The 20,936-nt window shown below is 41.8% G+C and overlaps 1 long non-coding RNA gene across 1 annotated transcript; it reads right to left on the bottom strand.

Annotated features, from left to right (window-relative positions):
* Positions 1-1,784: 1,784 nt before the first annotated feature.
* On the bottom strand, positions 1,785-7,434 carry LOC118500781. Its single transcript, XR_004903363.1, has 2 exons — positions 7,264-7,434; positions 1,785-3,289 (listed from the first exon to the last, which is right to left on the bottom strand). It is a non-coding gene; the product is annotated as an uncharacterized LOC118500781 (long non-coding RNA).
* Positions 7,435-20,936: the final 13,502 nt, after the last annotated feature.

The raw sequence follows: 20,936 nt of genomic DNA, 5'->3' as shown, positions 1-20,936 counted from the left end.
CCATGGAAATAACAGTCCGCATACTCATCTCCTCTGAAGACGTACTTCATTCATGAGCTGTCCCATCTCTAGGACTAAAAACGGACGCAATTCCAGGTCGACTTAACCAAACAACTCTCTTGTCCACTCGGCCTGGCCTATACTACGGTCAATGCTCCGAAATCTGCGGCTCTAACCACAGCTTCATACCCATTGTTCTTGAGATAGTTACCCTAAACTGTTTTGAGAAATGATCTGCATCTATATTATAATCTCATTGAGAAGCTGATTTAGCATTAACCTTTTAAGTTAAAGACAGGAGGAACTAATCTTCCCTCAATGACATGCCCCAATTAGATACATCAACATGATTTATCACAATTTTATCCACCATAATCACCCTGTTCATTATCATACAACTAAAAATCTCTAGCCATCATTATCACTCAGCTCCAGAGCCAAAAACAACAAAATCCATCAAATCTCTAACCCCTTGAGAAAACAAATGAACGAAAATTTATTCGCCTCTTTCATTACCCCTACGATAATAGGGCTTCCCATTGTCGTACTGATTATCATATTCCCCACTATAATATTTCCATCTACCAATCGGCTAATTAATAACCGACTAGTAGCCATTCAACAATGATTAATTTATCTGACATCCAAACAAATACTCTCAATCCATAATTGTAAAGGCCAAACATGGGCTTTAATATTAATGTCTTTAATCCTATTCATTGGCTCCACAAACTTACTAGGCTTGCTACCCCATTCATTCACCCCCACAACACAACTATCAATAAACCTTGGTATAGCAATTCCCCTGTGAGCAGGCACTGTAATCTTAGGCTTCCGCCATAAAACTAAAGCCTCCCTCGCACATTTCCTTCCACAAGGTACTCCTCTCCCCTTAATCCCTATACTAATTATCATTGAAACAATTAGCCTGTTCATTCAACCGATAGCCCTAGCCGTACGACTAACAGCTAACATCATTGCTGGTCACCTATTAATTCACTTAATTGGAGGAGCAACACTTGCCCTAATAAACATCAGCACGACCACCGCCCTCATTACATTTGTAATCCTAGTACTACTTACAATTCTAGAATTCGCCGTAGCTTTAATCCAAGCATATGTTTTTACACTACTAGTTAGCCTATATCTACATGATAATGCCTAATGACCCACCAAACACACGCCTACCATATAGTCAACCCCAGCCCCTGACCACTTACAGGAGCCCTATCAGCCCTATTAATAACCTCAGGCCTAGTAATGTGATTCCACTTTAACTCTATAACCCTGCTAACCCTAGGCTTACTCACCAATACCTTAACCATAAACCAATGATGACGAGACATTATCTGAGAAGGCACATTCCAAGGACATCACACACCAGTCGTACAAAAAGGACTTCGCTATGGAATAATCTTATTTATTATCTCAGAAGTCTTCTTCTTCTCAGGATTCTTTTGAGCTTTTTACCATTCCAGCCTAGCCCCAACCCCCGAATTAGGAGGATATTGGCCTCCAGCAGGCATTACTCCCCTCAATCCACTGGACGTTCCCCTTCTTAATACATCCGTCCTATTAGCTTCAGGAGTTTCCATTACCTGAGCACACCACAGCCTCATAGAAGGACACCGCAAACATATAATTCAAGCACTGTCCATTACCATTGCCCTAGGCTTATATTTTACCTTACTACAAGCATCAGAGTACTACGAAACACCTTTCACTATTTCAGACGGAGTATATGGCTCCACATTCTTCATAGCAACTGGATTTCACGGCCTACATGTTATTATCGGATCTACCTTCCTAATCGTATGTCTCCTACGACAACTAAAATTCCACTTCACATCTAACCACCACTTTGGATTTGAGGCTGCCGCCTGATACTGACACTTTGTAGACGTCGTCTGACTTTTCCTATACGTATCTATCTATTGATGAGGCTCTTACCCTTTTAGTATTAATCAGTACAACTGACTTCCAATCAGTTAGTTCCGGCACAATCCGGAAAAGAGTAATCAACATAGCCATCACCCTCTTAACAAACACAGCACTAGCCTCAATTCTCGTAATTATTGCATTCTGACTCCCCCAAACCAGCCCTTACGCAGAAAAAACAAGCCCCTATGAATGCGGTTTCGATCCCCTAGGCTCTGCCCGTCTCCCCTTTTCAATAAAATTTTTCCTTGTAGCAATTACATTCCTGCTATTTGACCTAGAAATTGCCCTTCTCCTACCCCTACCATGAGCATCCCAAACTAATAACTTACAAACTATACTTCCTATAGCCCTGATTCTAATCTCCCTCTTAGCTGCTAGCCTAGCATACGAATGACTACAAGAAGGACTAGAATGATCCGAATAATGATAATTAGTTTAAACAAAACAAGTGATTTCGACTCACTAGATTATGATAAACCTCATAGTTATCTAATGTCCATCAGCTGCATAAATATACTTTTAGCATTCACAATCTCCCTATTAGGTTTACTAATGTACCGATCCCACATGATATCTTCCCTCCTATGCCTAGAAGGAATAATACTTTCCCTATTTGTAATAATGACTATCATCATTCTAAATACCCATCTCACACTAGCAACCATACTACCTATTATCTTACTAGTATTTGCAGCCTGTGAGGCAGCACTAGGCCTCTCCCTCTTAGTTATAGTATCTACTACTTATGGAATAGACTATGTCCAAAACCTTAACCTCCTCAAATGTTAAAAATTATTATACCCACCATTATGCTCATTCCCCTTACCTGATTCTCCAAACCAAAAATAATCTGAATCAATACTACAATCCACAGTCTGATAATCAGCATCCTATGACTTCCTCTTATAAACCAATTCGCCGACAACAGTCTCAATCTATCCACAATATTCTTTTCTGACGCCCTATCCACCCCACTACTCATACTAACAATATGGCTACTGCCCTTAATAATTATCGCCAGTCAATTCCACTTATCTAACGAAACTCCACCCCGAAAAAAACTCTATCTTACTATATTAATCTCACTTCAAACATTCCTAATTATAACTTTCACCGCCACAGAACTTATCATATTCTACATCCTATTTGAAGCCACCCTACTCCCAACCCTAATCATTATCACACGATGAGGAAACCAAGCAGAACGCCTAAATGCGGGCCTTTACTTCCTATTCTATACATTAGTAGGATCACTCCCCCTACTAATTGCCTTAGTATACGTACAAAACATCACAGGCTCATTAAACTTTCTCCTAATACAACAATGACTAAACCCCCTTCCTACTTCCTGAAGCACCTCCCTACTATGACTAGCATGCATACTAGCTTTTATAGTAAAAATATCATTATATGGCCTCCACCTTTGACTACCAAAAGCCCACGTAGAGGCTCCTATCGCGGGTTCAATAGTCCTTGCAGCAATTCTTCTAAAACTAGGAGGCTACGGCATACTACGCATCACAATTTTACTTACCCCACTCACCGAATTTATAGCCTACCCATTCATAATACTTTCCCTATGAGGGATAATTATAACCAGCTCCATCTGCTTACGCCAAACAGACCTTAAATCTCTCATTGCTTACTCCTCAGTAAGCCACATAGCCTTAGTTATCGTGGCTATCCTTATCCAAACTCCCTGAAGCTTTATAGGAGCAACAGCATTAATAATCGCACATGGCCTGACTTCCTCCATACTTTTCTGCCTGGCCAACTCAAATTACGAACGAATCCACAGTCGAACAATAATTCTAGCCCGAGGCCTACAAATTCTCCTTCCCCTTATAGCAACCTGATGACTACTAGCAAGCCTCACCAACCTAGCCCTACCACCAACTATTAACTTAATCGGAGAACTATTCGTAGTAATATCAATATTCTCTTGATCCAACCTCTCCCTAATCCTTCTAGGATTAAACATTATTATTACAGCCCTATACTCTCTATACATACTCATTATAACCCAACGAGGCAATCTCACCTCTCACATTAACAATATCCTCCCTTCCTATACACGAGAAAACACCCTCATAACCATGCACATCCTCCCTCTCCTACTCCTCTCCATAAATCCTAAAATTATCCTAGGTACTCCATACTGTAAGTATAGTTTAATAAAAACATTAGATTGTGAATCTAACAACAGAAACTAAACTTTCTTACTTACCGGAAAAGTATGCAAGAACTGCTAACTCTATGCTCCCGTACCTAACAGCACGGCTCTTCCGCACTTTTAAAGGATGGTAGTTATCCATTGGTCTTAGGAACCAAAAAATTGGTGCAACTCCAAATAAAAGTAATAAATCTATTTTCCTCCACTACCATCCTATCCCTGACTATTCTAACTCTACCTATCCTCATAACAACCCTAAAACCCCAAAATAGTTCCAACTACCCATACTATGTTAAAAATACAGTTTCTTACTTTTTTTTCATCAGTATAATTCCCGCAATCATATTTATTTATTCTGGACAGGAAACAATCATTTCCAACTGACACTGGATCACTCTACACACTTTCAAACTATTCCTTAGCTTCAAACTAGACTTCTTTTCAATACTATTTATACCAGTAGCATTATTTGTAACTTGATCCATCCTAGAGTTCTCAATATGATATATGCACACAGACCCAAATATCAACCGATTCTTTAAATATCTTTTAATATTTTTAATCACAATGCTGATTCTAGTAACGGCTAACAACCTCTTCCAACTGTTCATCGGCTGAGAAGGAGTAGGCATTATATCCTTCCTACTCATCAGCTGATGGTACAGCCGAACAGACGCTAACACAGCAGCCCTACAAGCAATCCTCTACAATCGCATCGGAGATATCGGCTTCATCCTAGCCATAGCATGATTCCTTATTAACTCCAACACATGGGAACTCCAACAGATCTTCCTTCTTAATCCACTAACCCCCCCCCTCCCCCTAGCAGGCTTATTACTCGCAGCAGTAGGCAAATCAGCCCAATTTGGATTACATCCCTGACTCCCCTCTGCCATAGAAGGCCCAACCCCCGTATCAGCTCTACTCCACTCAAGCACAATAGTTGTAGCCGGAATTTTTCTTCTAATCCAATTCCACCCCCTCATGGAAAATAACACCACAATCCAAACAGCAGCCCTATGCCTGGGAGCCTTAACAACCCTATTTACCGCTATATGTGCACTAACCGAAAACGATATCAAAAAAATCATCACATTCTCCACTTCAAGCCAACTAGGACTAATAATAGTAACAATTGGGATCAACCAACCATACCTAGCATTCCTACATATCTGCACACATGCTTTCTTCAAAGCTATACTCTTCATATGCTCAGGATCAATTATTCACAGTCTAAATGACGAACAAGACATTCGAAAAATAGGAGGCCTGTTCAAAACCATACCCTTCACTGCAACAGCTATAACAGTAGGAAGCCTAGCACTAACAGGCACCCCCTTCCTGACAGGATTCTACTCCAAAGACCTAATCATTGAAGCAGCTAACACCTCTTATACCAACGCCTGAGCCCTTCTTATAACCCTCATTGCCACCACCCTTACAGCTGTATACAGCACCCGAATTATCTTCTTCGCACTACTAGGACAACCTCGCCTCCCTACCCTAATCCTAATTAACGAGAATAACCCACTCCTATTCAATGCCATTAAACGCCTCCTTATCGGAAGCATTTTTGCCGGATTCCTAATCTCAAACAACATCCCTCCAACCACTATTCCTCCAATAACCATACCCCCTTACCTTAAACTCACAGCATTAACCGTTACCCTAACTGGATTCCTTCTCGTCCTAGAACTTAGTCTTGCCGCACTAAACCTAAAATTTAAAACCCCCACCAACCTATTCAAATTCTCCAACCTCCTAGGCTATTTCCCAACCATTATACATCGATTACCCCCAGCAACAAACCTAACCTTCAGCCAAAAATCTGCATCCTCCCTACTAGACCTCACCTGACTTGAAACCCTCCTTCCCAAATCAATCTCCTCTTTCCAACTAACATCTTCAAATCTGGTCTCCAACCAAAAAGGATTAATCAAACTTTATTTCCTCTCCTTCCTAATCACTTTCCTAATCACCTTAATCCTACTTAGCCACCACGCGTAACCTCCATAACTGCCACAACAGCAACCAATAAAGACCACCCAGTAACTACCACCAACCATACTCCGAAACTATATAAACCTCCTACACCAGTTAACTCCTTATTAACAGGACCCGCCTTCCCCACATCATAACCAACTCAATCTCCCCCTCCCCCACCAAATCCAAAAATCATCCCTAAATCCGTATCCTTTATCACAGCGAAAACTAAAACAAACTCCATAATTACACCCACAATGAAAGCTCCCAATACCGTTTTATTAGAAACCCAAACCTCCGGATACTGGTCTGTAGCTATAGCTGTAGTATATCCAAAAACTACTAACATACCTCCCAAATAAATTAAAAACACCATCAATCCCAAAAATGGCCCATCAAAACTTATCACAATTCCACATCCCGCACCTCCACTCACAATCAAACCTAGCCCTCCATAAATTGGAGAGGGTTTCGAAGAAACCCCAGCAAAACTCAATACAAAAACAACACTCAAAACAAATACAATATATGCTGCCATTATTCTTACATGGTTACACCCATGACCAATGGCATGAAAAACCATCGTTGTACTTCAACTATAAGAACAATAATGACCAACATTCGAAAAACCCACCCACTCCTAAAAATCATTAACAACTCCCTTGTAGACCTCCCCACCCCCTCCAGCCTATCATCATGATGAAACTTTGGCTCTCTTTTAGGAGTATGCTTAGCCGTACAAATCTTAACAGGATTATTCCTAGCTATACATTACACATCCGACACAGCCACAGCATTCAACTCAGTAGCACACATTTGCCGAGATGTCAACTACGGCTGAATACTCCGCTATCTCCACGCCAACGGAGCATCCATATTCTTTATCTGCCTATACCTCCATGTAGGTCGAGGACTCTACTACGGATCTTACATATACTCAGAAACATGAAACGTTGGCATTCTTCTCCTCTTCGCAGTCATAGCTACTGCATTCATAGGTTATGTACTACCATGAGGACAAATATCCTTCTGAGGAGCCACAGTTATTACAAACCTACTCTCCGCCATTCCCTGTATCGGAACAGACCTCGTCCAATGAATCTGAGGAGGATCCTCCGTAGACAAAGCCACCCTAACCCGATTCTTCACCTTCCATTTTTTATTACCATTCCTAGTAGCAGCCCTAGTAATAGTACATCTCCTATTCCTACACGAAACCGGATCCAACAACCCCACAGGCATTCCATCAGACCCTGACCTAATCCCATTCCATCCCTACTACACCATTAAAGACGCCCTAGGATTTCTAATTATACTTACTGCTTATTTCAGGCCACAGCCCCCAGCAACTGCACATTGATGTTTCTCTCTCTCTCTCCCCCCCTCACTTCTCTCTCTAAAAATAAATAAATAAAACCTTAAAAAAAAGGAAATACATCCATTGTGCAACCCGTTCACCATGCCATGTCCTGGTGAGAAGACAGAAGTCCAAAGGACCATTCTTTAGAAGGAACTAGTTTATAAAATTAGCAGATTCTATATAGACCCAGATATGATTTTGTTTGTAGAGACAATGGGGTTGGTTTTTCCTCACAAAGGTAAAGTCTTTGGTCTTTACACGGAACAAAGGTGGGAACTCCAGGAGCCTAGGTTAACTTCATTTTGCTATCTATTCACTAGAGCCTTATTAGTTCCAAATTTTTCATATGAGATATTTCTCATAGAACAGTTAAGGTAACTTATTTAGGGCCTCAGAGGAAACTTTGGAACCATGTACAATGCTCCAATGTTGTGTGAATATTTACAGCCTCACAAAAGCTGGCCTCTGGCTTTTCCTTTTCCTTATCTCACCAGGTTCTCCAGTTTTTTTCCTATTCCAAATTCACATGCCCTCTGCTCCCAAAGTATATAAGTTAGGGCAGGCTAAATTTTGCTGCTGTGACAAATCACCTAAAAATCTCAGTGACTTACCATCAAAAGTCAATTTCTTGTTCTCATGAAGTATGCTGTAGATACAGGTGACTCTTCAGGACAGTTCACCTCTATATTTAGCAATGCAAATGATTTCCTCCTTTTGGCTGCTTCATCTTAACATTTGTCCCTGTTGCAGATGAAGAAAGAGCCAGAAGATCAAGCATCTGCAGTTGATCACTTTGGCTCAGAAGTGACATGTTATTTTCATTCATGTATCTCTGGTAAGAACTAGTCATGTGGTCATATGTAACTTTAAGGAATAGACTTCATAATCCTCTGTGTAACTGAAAGTAGAGAAGAACTAAATATTGGTGAATATTAATTATATTGACCATATAGAACAAAGTTCTCTTCATTAGATAAAGAGTTCTATTTGGCTAACCTATGGGCTTCTATCTTTGGGTTAGCCAGATTCAGGACTATGGAATCTTGGTAAGGAAGGAATTTGGAGGCTACTAGTTCAATTTATTCCAAGTCAGAATCCTTGGCTTCAACCTTTAAAAATGACTGTCAAGCCTCTTTTTGCCCACTTTCAATGATAGCCTCACTACCCCATGAACCAGAGAATGAATGCCATGTAAGACAATTCAATTAGAAAAGTTTTCTTTGCTTTGAAACTATCTTCTTGGCACAGCCAAATCTCAGGTCTAGTTCTCTACCCTTAATGGAGCTGGCTTTGTCCACACTCATGCTCCCATGACCCGTCAAATTCCCCAGGCCATCAATATGTCTCTTTACAGTCCAGGTTACATAACCGCAGTTTCCTCTACCACCCCTCATGTGACCTTCAACTTCTCACTGTCCTGATTGCCACTCTGTGTGTCACCTCTTTTCAGTGTGGAGTTCAGAAGCAAGCATTATTTTTCTATTACCTGATCCATTGCCAAATAAAGAGTTATCACTGTGATTTTCTGGACTTTGAACAATTCTAGCAATGTCACCTAAAATAACGTTTTCCCAGCAGCTACAGCATGCTCTGGGCTTATATTCCATCTGGACTTATTGTGAATTGAGATCTAAGACATACCCCTCTTCCCTTCCAGGCTTCTTCCCAATGGTTTTAGACAAAAAGAGAGGAATGTAAAAATGAAAAGACTTTATTAATGTTGGGCATGTGTCCCAAGATTGACAAAATGCAGACATCTTTGGTCTAAATCAGAATAGAGAACTCATTTTGGTTCTCCCAGGCTGAATGGTGACCTCAGCTCTCCCCCACCCCTCATATATTGAAGATACTGGGAAATAGTGTATGCCTGCTTTAACTCACTCATTAATTTAAAAGTAAAGCTAGAACACACAGATGTACACACATATACACTGTAAGATGGCCAATGTGGCTACAGAAGACAAGTTCTGGGCCCTGTTCATCTAGAGTCAGACAGGAGAGAAGGAAAAAGAGATTTCAAGGTCCTCTACTGTACTGGCCATGAAGCAGGTTCTGAAAAAAAAATGGTAAAAGGCAAAGTGTTCCTCTCTACTAGTTAAAGGCTCCCAGTGAACACACTATTTCACCCTGACTTCAGACCATTTGCCAATCTAACAGGATCACTTTGAATCATGATTTAGTGATACACCAGACTAACTAATCCCTGGGTTTTGTGTTATTTTCTTCTGTGTGTTTTTTAAAGATTTTATTTATTTATTTTTAGAGAGAGGGGAAGGGAAGGAGAAAGAGAAGGAGAGAAACATCAGTGTGTGGTTGCCTCTCACACACCCCCTACTGGGGACCTGGCTTCAACCCAGGCATGTGCCCTGACTGGGAGTCCACCTAATGACCAACTGTTTGGTTCACAGGCTGGTGCTCAATCCACTAAGCTACACCAGCCAGGGCTGCTTCTGTGTTTTTTAAGTTATTTATCAGAAGAGGGACAGTTACAGAGACGTGAGATACACATGTTAATATTTCCTACCAGGTTGATGATCCTTGGGTGTCACTTTAGCTATGAATTAATACATCATTTAAGGCAAGGGTAAAAAAATAGTTTTGCATATGTTCTGCTAAACTTAATTAGTAGAGAAGCTCGCCCTAAGAGGACATGAAGTTTGTCATGTTTGTCATGTTTACCTCTTGGTGAGCCCATGTTGGCCACTGTCTTTCCTAGGTATGCCACTCATTCCTATTTAATGATTGCACTTAAAAACTCTCTATGGGGCAGGGTCTTGTCCTCCAGAACCTACTATTCTCATCTTTATGAGCACCAAGATATCACTTATCCATCCGCCTCTTCACTAGGCTGATATATTCTTTAAACTGCATGGGGCTTTTGTGCAAAGAGAAGAGTAATTATACTTGTACATCTTAGATTTAACAAAAAGCTTATTAATCTTAGTATTTTAACAAACAATAAATATTTTCATATATTAACAATCACTATTTTTTCTAACTATACATTTCTAATGCGCTCTTTCACAATTATGAATAAAATAAATTTAAGATGTCATAATATTTATACATTATTACAGACCCATTTAATCAAAATTTCTAAGCATTTAATTGAAAGCACAGGTCAAATTCAGGGAAGGGCAAAAGTAGGTTTTGGAGAAACAGATTTTATTCTTGTATTATTATTTGATAATTATTATATTACTTTATATATGAACAACTATAGATCTACTTATACCACACCTTGTATATAAGATTCTCTTTAATGTTTTAAAAGCTTTGTAGTGGAGGTTTACCACAGTTTCTCACACCCTTTCCCTGCCTACACACACCGGAAGACTCCCTGGTCCTTGCAATTTGGCATGATCCTTTGGCCAATGCTGGTTAATGGGTTAAGCATAGAAGTTAAATGTGCTTCCTCTGGGTCAAACCCTTAATTGCCAAAACAATACCATTCAATACCCATTTTCCCTATCTTCGTGTATTAGTGATCTATATCTACATATTAAATTATCCCCCAAACTTAATGGCTTAAAAAAAGAAACACTTACTATGTCACAGTTTTTATGGGTCAGGAATTCAGAAAAACCTTAGCTGGGTAGTACTGGCTCAGGGTCTTTCTTGAGGTCATAGTCAAGATGGAGCCAGGGCTGCATCATCTGATGGCTTGGCTGAGGCTGAAGGATTTGCTTGTGTGATGGCTCACTTCCATGGTTGTTGACATGAGGCCTAATTTCTCACTGACTGTTGGAAGGAGACCCCTGTTCTCAGCCATGAGCACCTCTACATAGGACTGCATGAGTATCCCACAACATGGTAGCTGTCTTCCTCAGAACCAGTTATTCAAAATAGATTAAGGAAGAAGTTACAATGCCTCTTGTGATCTGGTCTCACCTGTTACATATCATTATTACAGTAACATTCCATTCATTAAAAACAACTTACTAAGCAGCATTCACACTTAAAGGGAGGGAAATCAGTTTCTACTTTTTGAAGGGAAAGTATAAAAGAATTTGTGGACATATTTTAAAACCCTCACCAGGTGGAATTATGAATTCTGTACATTTGAATGATATTTTTATCCCCTTTATTTTTTTATATCCACATAGGTTCCACTAATTCTATTAAATACTAATAGTGTTAGCAGATCCCAAACTACACACATGCATACCATTTCAGAAATGATCACAGATTCTGATCTAGGACAAGTTTGTATAGTCCAAAGTGATCCAGACCAAATCACTAGCTAAGTTCCTTTTGATAATGAAATTCTAGTTGTTACATGTGGACCTTTAAGCCCCTGTCTTACAAAATCCAAATTCAAAGATTTAATTTTTTGAAACTTGGTGTCTTTCCCAGAAATGATGTATTTCTAAAAGTTTCTTATGACTGGAAATGCCTAAACAATTGTTCTGTCATTATGATAAATTGGCCTAGTCTATACATATTAATGGGAAACTTATGTATGACTTATCAATATTGCATTATAATTAGTAGGGTCATCTTAAGGTTCCATCTACCAGGAGATAAGAGATGAAGTGTGTGCACTGGTTGGCGAATTAATCATCAGGGGACACTACTGGATTCTCATGTAATTTTTGCTGTGCACAACTATGGGAACAATCAACTGTGTGGCTTTCCCTCCAAATACTTATTCCATGGTACACTGCCTATGTTTGAGGGGTTATGTTGGTTTATTTATGGTTTCCTGTGTTTGTTCTTTCTAATCTACAGAGATAGTGAGAAATATAACTCTATACTTTGTAAACAGATATATGCCTCATTGAAAAAAACACATTTTCTTCTACTTATCAAAAGCAGCACAATTAAACACATCCTAATTTATGCTTTCTTCTTTTGCACACATTATATTAACTTTCTTCTTTTAAATATTATTATGAATTAACAGTCTTCTACAAAATCAACTTGTTTCAGGTACCCATTATTATTTTCTTTTTCAAGCTCAATTGGTTGATAGGATCTTTTCAAAATGGCTTCTTTGTCCTTTTAATGCTAACCTTACTATAATTTTTGAAAGTAACTTTATATATATATCATCATTAACAATATCTTCCATACTAATTAATAGTTTCCCTACACCAAAATTTGAGAACAAGAATCCTCATGACTTTTGGTGGAAAATAATTTTGAAGACTCAAATCCAGACCTGGGGTCACACGGGAGCTGTCTCAGGCCCTGCAGCTCCCTAGCCTATATCCTTTCTCACTTTCTTCCTTAGGAGAACACTCATTGCATTCAGATGACAATATGCTCAGCTAGATGTAGTCACCATTATAGGCCTTTGCAGCTGAAGATGGCCCAGCCTAGCCTGGTCTGGGCCACCATCATCTCTTGCCTAGACTATTGCAGGAGACTCCCGTTCACTTCCTGCTCTCCTAACCTGAGTTTTTCTATAAACATACAGAGTAATTCTCTCACAATGGAAGCCATGTCATATGGCTTTTCTGCCAAAACTCTCCAATAGCCTTTATCTTACAAAGTCAGAGAGACATGATCAGAGCCTCACTACCTGTCTGACCTTCTGGCTCATCATATTTCCTCTTGCTCACTCTCTTCCAGAACAATTGTTTTTTTTTGTTTTTGTTTTGTTTTGGTTCATTTTGGGTTGGTTTGGTTTGGTTTGGTTTTGCTGCTGGTCCTTGACAACTCAACATATTCCTGTCACAGATGTTTGCAAATCACAAATGTTCCACATTTGTAATTCCTCTGAAGGGAACTGCTGAGATGCTCTTCTTCTGGGCTCTTCTTAGATGACCATCCTCTGCAAAAAGGCCTCCTCCCTCATTTACCCTCCTATCCTTTCCCCTCACCCTGCTGAGTTTGTCCTTATAACATGTATCACTCTTTGTTTATTGCTGCTTCCTCCAGGTAAATGTTGAGCCTCAAGATGATGATATATCTGCTTTGTTCCCTGCCCTGTTCCCAAATCTGAGGACAAATAACACCCAACATAAGTAGGTTTTCTACAAATATTTGTTGAATAAACGAATAGATAAGCAGGTGAATAAAGCTGTGGCTATCAACATTATGTTTGAGGCATGCCTTGAATTTCCAGTGACACGTGGAGTGATTCCCCTCACAAGCAATCCTGGTCATATCACTCTTCTGCTAGGACTGTGTTGACCTCCATGTCTACAGAATCAGAGCAACATTCACACAAATCATTCAAGTTTTGGAAGCACAACTGAAGCATAGACAGGAATTAGATGCCTAATTCTGCCCACATATCTACTTCACTGTTCTTCTGCAAAGCTGCAGTGTGTAGCTTTCTGCATCTTGTGGGATTCACACTCCTGAAGCACAGTTCATACAACAAGCACAGCACCATCTGACTCCTCCAGGCCTCACATCTCACACTCACTACACTCAGTAACTCTCTCTGTGTCTCATTGTAGACAGTCCTTTTATGCTGTTCTGGGGCCTCTGGCTCCTCAGCAGAGGACCACCCACATTGAGAATGACCCACAGGCAATGCCGTCCCTTCTGCTTTGCTACCTTGGACTCATAAAGGTCCTGGGAGCAGAGCCTGAGCAGAGGGTACAAGTATGAATGATCTCAGCTGGGTGCTTCTTTTTTTCATTTTGTCCCACACTGATTGGAGACAACTGATATTTTAGCTTAGTATTGGGAAGGGCTGCCCAAAAAAGACTCTTGATGTAATAGAAGATTTTAGGAGGCAGTGAGTTCCACATCTCAGCAGGCATTCAAGGACAAGCTGAAGGATAAGTTAGCAGGGCTGCAGGAAGAAGGTGTACTGAGAGCAGGCCAGGCTGAATGCTTGGTCAACTTCCTGGATGCCAAGTTTCTCAGACTCCCTTCTTTTGCGCCCTATAGGCTGAGTTAAATAGCAGTACTGTCCCTTGAGAAAATCCAGAAAAGCTAAGGACCCACCTGATAACCACAGGCTCATTCATAAATGAGAGATACCCCGCATCTTCTGTAGACCAATTTGCTGACATCAGTGGTACACAGTGGAGGGAAGCTAGAAAAACATACCTCTTGATCCCATTGCATCAGTATCACAGGGTGCATTAGAGGTTAGGCTGCTCTCCATACCAACAAAAGGAGTTTAATCTTTCCATCGTTTCTCAAGGACTGATATTTAAAAGTTATCTTTGGCATTTGTCGATATACATTTCTTTCAGATGTTACCCTAAGGTCCCAGACCAGTTATATAACATTGAAGGCCCAAATAAATCACATGATTTTGAAAAGAGACTAAACTTGTGGTGAGTCTACCCTGTGTCCTGAGCAGGATTTTATTTGCTAAAAGCAGCAAAGGCAGCTTTAGTCTGTCCTCAGCTCTCTACTGGCCAAAAATATTATTTACATTTAATGAAAAATAATCAACCGGTTTTGTTTTTGGTGCTCACATTAATTCTTTCTGTTTAGACTGAGGTCAGTGCAGCCCTGTTTCCAGCTAACCTGGACATCCCAAACTCCTGGTTTCACTTCCGATTAAAAAAGATAGAACCAATTGCATTTTTAATTTCTTTAAAATTGTTCAATAAACAAATGCACATTTCAACATCCAGGATTCCATTAATTCTGAGATATTTTCTGTTCCTTCCTTCATATTATATGCCTTTAAGGAAATTATTTCCACCTCCCCTTTTAAAATCTGATATTCATTCCAATTGGATGTGATGGAGATTCTGAGTTGAAAACAGTGTCTCTTTTAGCTTGTCCAAATTCCTACATAAATGAAATGAACAAAGTGAAACCTGGGAGTTCTTGGCTGAAAGGAATTTGTTGATGGAGATTAGGACCTAATGTTCTTCTTTCAGTTTTCAAACTCAGATCAAGAAACAGTCTGATTCTGGAAACTACCCTGTAGAAAGATGGAATAAATTATGTTTTTGTCACAGAGCCTGGGATATCTTGTTTTAAATGTGAACAAAGATATATGCTTACAAAGGAGTTTCATGTTAGCATATTTCTGGAGCTTGAATGAGTGCAACTGCATAAGCCTATTGGCACTTGCCATCCTCTTTGTGCTGAAAATCTGACTTTGGCAAATGAGGGTAAAGGAGGGTTGGTTATTCTGCAGAAGAAAATTTCAGTTGAGTATTTATATTTTAATTTTCTGCTATTCATTATGTGGCAGATTGTATTTCCCTAAGAAGGGTGCAATAGTGTCATCTGTCCTGCATGCTCTTCTACAACGTGGCTTCACCACCCTCTCACATGGACAGGTAGGGTACATGTCTCCTCCTTTTGAATTTGGTGGGCTTATTAAAAATAAAAAGAAAGGGGGTAAAACAATGTAGCTTCCTGCTTATCCACTAGAACATAAGTGGGGGAAGTCTGACTATCCTGAGGACAACATTTGTGAGTAAACCCAGATGACATGGAGAGACCACATGTAGTTGCTGAGTGAAAGGTCTTTAGATGATTATAGTTACCTGCCATCAAATCACCCCTACATGGCTTTGGTTTTATAGCAGAGGTCATAGACCTCATGGAGAAGAGACAAGCAATCTCACTGCTTTTGTTACAGAACAAGGGTGGGGGGCAAGGGCAATATACTGTTACCAAAAGGAACCCCCAGGTTTATTATGTCCTCTGTCTTATAGGAAAGACATCTCTCAATGCCAGAGATTCATGAAAAGGAAAGGAAATGTTTATTTAATGCTATACAAACCTAAAGTAGTGACCTAATGTCTTCATCAAAATCCCAAAGTCCCTTAAACACCCACAAACACACACGGTCCTTCCTTCCTTCCCCCTTTGCCTAGTCTGGGGTACCATATCTCAGGAAAAGAAATAGAAATCCATGTCTCAGGCAGCCCTCTGTTCTTCCCAGTAATCCGTGCTCAGCTGGTAGGCCTCCCTCGGTTCCCAGCACCATCAGCTGTGTTGCTGGGATCTCTGCTAAAGCCGAGTGGTGGTTCCCCCTTTTGAAGCTGCGGGGGTCCCCACTCTGGCAAAACTGCATGGTTCTCTCTTTCAGGGCCGCGGGTGTCCCCACTCTGGCAAAGCTGCATGGTTCTCCCTGCACAATGGCCACAGGAGTCCCTACTCTGTTAAAGACCGAGTGATTCTCCCCTTCACTGGCTTTGGTCCTCTCTGTTCTATGGCTAGGGGAGTCTCCACTCAGCCAAAACTACATGGTTCTCCCCCCAATGGCAGCTGTGTCTGGGTTTAAATCCCTGTGCCAATCTTCCTCTGCAGCCCCATTTCCAACTCCTCCCACAATTGGCTACACTTGCCAGCACTCATATCCTTCCAGCTTTACTGGGTTGCCATCGTGAGTCTGGGCAGGTATGGCCCCATGTCACGGAGCCAATCTTCTCCAAGCTCCCACACAGGCCCTGTAACTCGAGGGGACCTGCCCCCCAGTTAGTCTTGGTGGGGAAGTTACTTCCATTCCCCTGGCTCAGAGCAAGGCTGCAGCTATTTAACATATCTATATAACCAGTTAAAGGTTATAGACATGTTAAATGACCATGCCAGAGGTTAGCTGCAAAGCTGTTGCTATGCAAAACAGCTCTCAATGGCCCTGCTCCATTTGTCCCTTCCCCCAACTCACACCTGAAGGGGAAGGGGTGAGGACATCTTAATATTTCCTGAACACCTTGAGTTCTGGACCCCATTCCAAATCCCTATTTTGGTGCTCCCCTCTTGGCTGTACCCTGTTATACTTTGTGACTTAAGTCCAGACCCACAACATCTATAAGTATAATAAAATGATATATGCTACCCCATTTGTGATGGTTTGCTACCCAGTCATGTTATACATGACTGGGGACTAGACTAAGGAGGTGAGACTCAGAAGTGGGGCATTACAGAGGTATGAGGGAGAGAAAGAAGAGTATGCCCTGAATTCCCTATGAGAGCCTAAGTATTGAGAAATAGAGCCCATTTCCCAGCCCATTTTCTGCCTTTGTACGGCCTCAACATGCTGGGACCTTCTGGCCAGGCTCTTGAAAAGAATCCTGTAGCCTGGACTCATGAACAACCACCTGGCTTCAGCCTCTCTGGCTCTGGGGTCCAATGGGGGTGGCACCATTTCTTTTTCAGCAGCATGAACATGTCCTCTGCTCACATGAGCCTTCCCAATTGTTTTACTTACCCAGTGTTACTCAGGGCTAGTGCCTGGGGCTGCTCAACAAAAGCCCCCATGACATTCCTGTCTCCAGCAGCCTGCTGGGGCTCTGTGGTCTTCCACATCCTGAATGGTGACCCTGGCCAGCCTCAGGCAAAGATCCCTGCACAGCCTCTTTGAGGAGCTGCAGAGCCTTGGGCCCTCCCTGCCTTTAATGGAGCCAGGACCTCCTGTGGGGAACAGAGTTGCACTGAAACCAGTCTATGTTGGGGCCTGAGTTCTAGGGCAACTAACTCCAAGAGTTGAAAGTGCCATTTACTTAAACAACTAATGCATGCATTCATGTGAGAAATTCAGCATAATTGTTGATTTACATTTATGGAGGGATTATAAGAAAACTCATGCATGAGCAACCCCTCTGTGCTGGGTCCTGAGCTAAGGTTTTTTCAGCTACAAATCTTGTGCTATAAGCCCCAAACCTCAATAAACCTCAGTTCCCTAGAGTTGTTCACCCTAGGGCCTGAGGATGACATCCAATGGATCATGTAAATCATTGATATATACCTGACACTGGACAGAGAACAATAAATAATCACGTTTTTGTCATCCATGTTACCCAAAATCAACCCTACAAAGCATTGTGATATACATTTCATACTTTAGCCTGCAAAAGTTGAGAACTTGCCTGACACCACAAAGCTCTAAGGACTGAAGGTGGAATTTCAAACCCATGTCTTCTGACCTCAAGGTTGCGCATTTGCCTTGGCCACCACCTCCATGCAAGTAGTTTTTGTCTTTTGCCTGGGCTCCTGAAGCAGCCACTGGTGAGATCTTTCTCCAACTGATTTAACTGACTTTCTGTTCTGCAGCTACAGAGACTGGTTGTCTCTGTGTGTCACACTTCCTGGCCTGAGATTGCATCCTTTTACCTGGAGCCATGGTATCCAGAAAGAAAGTGAAGAGTGAAGGTGGCCAGGGCCTGGAAGTGGTGATAGGGAGTTGTTTAATGCATGTGGAATTTCAGTTTGGGATGCTGGGAAAGTTCTGGAAATGGATGGTGGAAATGGTTGCAAAATAATGTGAATACACTCACTGCTACTTGGAAATGGTTAAAATAGTTAATTTTATGTTATGCATATTTTACCACAAAAAAGTGTGTGTCCCTTAAAGGAAGTGACCTGAACTCCTTAACTTGGCACATATGAGCTTTACAGAGGTCATGCATCCGGGCTTCTGCTGCCCCTTCCAGCCTTGTCCATCCATGTATGTTTAGTCTGTCAGTCTGTCAGAACTGCCAGTCTCTCTGTCCTGCCCTGGAACTCTACTCTCTTGGGCTTCCTCACACACACACCATAGCATGCTGTTTTCCTTGCTTTTAAGCTAGCCCAGGCTGTTCCTCTGCCTGGGACTCTCACTAACCCTCACGTACCTAACTTCTCCCAGGCCAGACCTGGGCAAAAAAGCCTTTTCCCACCAGGCCTTGGGTCTTACCCATACTCTGGGCTCTGACACATGTGGGGTCTACCCTGCCAAGAACTGTAATGATCATGTCTTGTCTCTCTCCCACTGAAGTGGAATTGTCCCCAAATCCTCCGTGTGGCTCCAGCTACTTGTATCAGGGGCTGGCCTGATGCTCCACAGACTAACCAGGAACCTGAGTGGCAGCCAACAGAGCAGTGGATCTGGGACGATGGTCTGGAGTCCTTCCTTGAAAACAGATGTCTCAGAAGGGTTGAGTCTACTCTGGTGATGATGCTGTCACTCCCTCTGGGTGGTGATATCACATGGGGGTTGGTGGGCAGGCTCCTAAGAGAGAAGAGGTACGGGCAGGCCACAGGAAACAACTAGAGTTAAGAGTAATGGAGGAAGGTGATGAAGTGTGCCCATCCTTTCCCTGTAAGGATGAATGGTTAACATGTGATCTGGACCCAAACTCACTATACTGATGCCTATGGGGAAGCAGGCAACTCAGAGCTGAGTGATGACAGCCTTGGCAAGTAACCAGCACAGAATCTGTTTCCCACCATCTTCCCACTGCAAATCTCTCTGGAACCAATGCAGATGTGATCAAGAACATGGATTAGGATCCAACCTGCCCACACTGGAATTCCAGCTCTACCTCTAACTAGCTGTATTATCTTGAACAGTTCACTTACCCTCTGTACCTCAACTCCCTCAACAAAATATCAAAATAACAATAATATCTACATCCTGGTGTCAGACCCATAGAGAATACCATGTAGATTGTAGCTGTTATACTTATGATTCTGTTCCTAGCATCCCCCTAGAGGCTGGTAGGGAGAGTTTTGAATTACCATTCCATAGATGACTCAGCTGAAGGGGTCATGTGATTTGCCATGTTGAGACAAAGTCAGGGTATTATCTTGTCAAATTAGCACACCTGACTTCCTGAGATGGCGACAGCCCAGCTGGTTATGCAGAGGGGCCTGGAGCCTAGGCCTCACAGTCAGCTTTCCTGTCCTGTCTGGCATGCAGCACCCACTGCATGTCCAAGGTGGATTTGAGGGTCAGGCCTTGGCAGTGGGCTGTGTTTGGGCTGGTTGGCCTGAGGTGTGCTGGGGGAGGCAGACCCTGCTTAGGGCCTGAAGATAAACATATTAACTGAACTTTCCATCTGTCATTTCAGAGAGTCATTTACTGCCTAGCTGTGGTTGGAAAAATTAAGTCCTTGTAATTTAGAGTCAACATTTCTCGTGGAATCATGTTAGACAAGTTGGCGGATTATGCAGCCTCTCAGCAGAGCTGCCTGTAATCAAAACAAGTTTGGTGTGGTGTGCTGCCATCTACCTTGCCTGAGGCCCAGACAGCTGTCCTGTGCTGGGCACAGGGTGCTGCAAGCCTCACAGTGGGCCTGGGCACACTGGGACATGGGCCACAGGGGTGGGGGTTAGGAACTGGCCTTGGAAGGCACTGCAGAGGTAGAGCACCAGCCTCTTGGGGCCTTCCCCTCTCTACCTAATGCAAAATGAATCTTTCCCTGTGGATTGGTGAGCTGGGACTGTGAAAACAAAGTATCATATACTGTGTGGTTTAAACAACAAATTTATTGTCTCACAGTCCTAGAGGCCAGAATTCCAACATCAAGATGTCAATCAGTTTGGTTTCTTTTGCGGACTCTGTCCTTGTCTAGCAGATGGTCTGTGTGCATTTGTGTCCTTATTTCCTCTTCTTACAAAGACACTAGTAATGTTGGATTAGGGTCCACCTTAATGACCTTATTTTATCTTAGTTACCTCTTTAAAAGCCTTCTCTCCAAATACAGTCACATTCTGATGTCTTGGGATTAGGGCTTCAATATATGGATTTGGGGAACACAAATGTGACGATAACACCCTGTAAACTGTTCATTCTAGATTGGTTCATTCTGACTTTACCCAAGAGAAACAGGTTTG

Source organism: Phyllostomus discolor, chromosome 5 (assembly GCF_004126475.2).
Source record: "Phyllostomus discolor isolate MPI-MPIP mPhyDis1 chromosome 5, mPhyDis1.pri.v3, whole genome shotgun sequence".
In the NCBI taxonomy this organism is placed as follows: domain Eukaryota; kingdom Metazoa; phylum Chordata; class Mammalia; order Chiroptera; family Phyllostomidae; genus Phyllostomus; species Phyllostomus discolor.
Note: the sequence above shows the minus strand (reverse complement) of the source record. Positions and strands in the feature narration are given on the sequence as shown.